Source organism: Octopus bimaculoides, chromosome 7, assembly GCF_001194135.2.
Source record: "Octopus bimaculoides isolate UCB-OBI-ISO-001 chromosome 7, ASM119413v2, whole genome shotgun sequence".
Classification (NCBI taxonomy): domain Eukaryota; kingdom Metazoa; phylum Mollusca; class Cephalopoda; order Octopoda; family Octopodidae; genus Octopus; species Octopus bimaculoides.
In genome coordinates this window covers 72,704,811-72,708,040 of record NC_068987.1, presented here as the reverse complement: position 1 = coordinate 72,708,040, position 3,230 = coordinate 72,704,811, and the positions used below count along the sequence as shown (strand labels likewise).

The following is a 3,230-nucleotide window of genomic DNA, read 5'->3' as shown; positions in this document are numbered from 1 at the left end:
TATATATCAGAGTGGTTGGCGTTAGGAAGGGCATCCAGCTGTAGAAACTCTGCCAAATCAGATTGGAGCATGGTGCAGCCATCTGGTTTCACCAGTCCTCAGTCAAATCGTCCAACCCATGCTAGCATGGAAAGCAGACGTTAAACGATGATGATGATATATATATATATATGTGTGTGTGTGTGTGTGTATTATATCATCATCATTTAACGTCTGTTTTCCATGCTGGCATGGGGTGGATGGTTTGACCACTGCTGACAAGCTAAAGAGCTGCATCAGGCAGCTCCAGTAGTCTGTTTTGGCTTAGTTTCTACAGCTGGATGCCCTTTGTAACGCCAACCATTTTGCTGAGTTTACTGGGTGCTTTATACATGGCACCAGCACAGATGTTTTTACGCAACATTGACACTGGTGCTTTTTACATAACATTGGCACAGGCACTTTTTTTACATGGTACCAGCAGGGGTACCAACTAACTTGTAAGATGAAGACCTCTTAGCTGAGAGAGGGAATGAAACCAAGGGAAGTGGCTGTGTGCCAGGCAAGACATTCAAGTATGGTAGAGAGACAGAGATAGTGCTCTTACTATAAAGGAGATATTGGCTATCCCAGTACATCAAGGAAGGAGAGGAATGGTGGGATAAAGTTAGGGGAAAAGGTAGAGAGTCTGAGTGAAAATGAGAGAGTAAGAGAAAGAGAGAAATAAATGGTATTGAAGATATACTGAGGCCTACCCACAAGGAAAAGTGGTGGGGTATAAGTAATATGGAGGGGATAGAGAGGGATGTGTATCTACATATGTATGTATGTGTGTGTATGTGTGTATATATATATATATATATATATATGTATGTATATATATATATATATATATATATATATATATATATATATATATATATATATATATATATATATATATTTTTTTTTCTAGTTTCAGCTCTGAGCTATGGCCTTGCTGGGGCACTGCCATTTTGCTACACTGTTATTATTGAGTATTGAGAGCCTCCTCTAATATGTGGAATTTGGTGAATAAGGGAGTTTGATGTCGCTACCCTCATTTGCACTGCTTGCCACGGGGTAGGTTCATCTGGGACTCTCAACAGGAAGAGGTCCAGTTTTGATTTGAAAACACTTACATCCACTTTGTGTAGGTCCCACAGGCTCTTTGGGAGAATATTAAAAAGCTGTGGGACCCTGAAACCCAGACTGTTGCAGTAACTAGTCTTGAAGCATGACGGCATTGCTGGGATCTTTGGCACTGAGCAGTGTCAACCTGTTCTGGCATTTGTGTAGATTTTAATGCCAAAATTTGGCACAATTCCTTTCAGGATCTTCCAGATGTATATTACTGCATACCTCTCCCACCTCCACTCCAGGGAGTAGAGTCTTAGCTGTTTCAGCCTTTCCCAGTAGCTGAGCTGTTGCAATGAGACAATCTTCTTTGTGAAGCTTCACTGGATTGTATCAAGGTCCGTTGTTAATTTTACAGTGTTGGGTGACCATAGCTGGGAGCAGTAAATCCAGACAGCTGAAGACAAATGTCCTCAAGAGAACCATCATGGTTACCTTCTGTCTGGTTCTGAACATTCTCAGAATCCATCCAGCCAGTCATCTGCACTATGTCACCATCCTAGTAATGTGCACTTGGAAAGAGGGACCTCTCTCTCTCTCTCTCTCTCTCTCTCTCTATATATATATATATATATATATATATATATATATAGAGAGAGAGAGAGAGAGAGAGAGAGAGAGAGAGAGACAGACAGACAGACAGACAGAGAGCAGCTGATAACTCAATTGATGTTTTTTCTTTCCTGATTAAACCCATTGGAATTAATGATGGCAGTCAGATTAAGCTTTTAACAATGAAAATTCATTCTAAAATGCTACTGGAGGTGTGAAAATGCAGTTGAATTGCAAAGACAGTTTAGGAGGGAGTTTCAAACAGATCGACCAACGCGACTTCCCATCACTCGAATTAGAGATAAGTTTGAAGCCGATGGAACTGTTCAAAATGTCCATGAGAAGCGTTCTGGAAGACCACGAACATCGACAGCCTTTACAAAGTATAAACGAGTGCTAGAAACGTATTACCTAAGTCCCACAAAATCTGTGCGGCAAACGAGTCATGAGGTAGGTATTTCAAAATCGTCTGTCCAACACATTTTGAAGTGTTGACAATGGAAAAGCTACGTTCCAAGATTAGCCCATGCTATTAATGACAATGATCTAGACTGAAGTGCACAGTATTGCAAGTGGTACTTGGCAAAATGTGTAGAAGATGCACACTTTCCAACAAAGATTGTGTGGAATGATGAGGCCACATTCAAATTAAATGGTTCAATTAACCACCACAATTGCACCTACTGGGGACCCGAGAATCTGCATGTTATGGTGGAACATCATGTTAATTTATCAGGAGTTACAGTGTGGTGTTACTTATCATCAAGATGATTAATTGGACCATTCTGTTTTTGACGCTACTGTGACTGGTCCCATTTAGTTAAACTTGCTGCAACAGTCTGTCATGCCAAGCATTAGAGAAGACATTGAACATGAAGATTTTTCTTTTCAGCAAGATGGGGCACCCCCCACACTACCATTGGGATGTTAGATCCCTCCTTGATGAAATCTTGCCAAACAGGTGGATTGGATGAAGAGATTTCATTGAATATTCTCCGCATTCACCAGACCTCACACTACTAGACTTTTTTTTTATGGGGATACCTAAAAGACAAAGTCTACACCATGAAAGCTGCAACAGTTGCTGATTTGAAAGCAGCCATTGAACAAGAATGCACACAAATACCAAATGAATTGTTTTGTGATGTTTGCGATTCCATTGCTTTCTGTTGTCAGTAGTGCTTGGACCAAAACAGATGTCAGTTTGAAAGCAGGCATTGACAAAACAGTAAAATAATTTGTGTAGATTCTACAAAATTTTGAAAATGAAATGTATTTTAATAAACACCTACTTTACAATTATTTAAAGTGTGTATACAATTTTTGGGACACCCTGTATACATGCATTCTAAAATGGAAACAAACGCCTTTCTCCATGTGATCAGCTTGAAAAATTAAGACACTAGGATATTTTCCTACTTCTCTTAACATGAAACCAATGGTAGCCTTAATTCGCAAATAAAGAAATTATATATCCACAATGTGGTTTTGAGCACTCATTTCATCATTCGACATTTAAGTATATATATATATATATATATATA

General features: G+C 39.2%; 1 protein-coding gene across 1 annotated transcript in view; it reads right to left on the bottom strand.

The window, feature by feature from the left end:
* The window catches only part of LOC106868356 (uncharacterized), a 32,610-nt gene that overhangs the window by 28,286 nt on the left and 1,094 nt on the right, over nt 1-3,230 (bottom strand). The window lies entirely within an intron of this gene.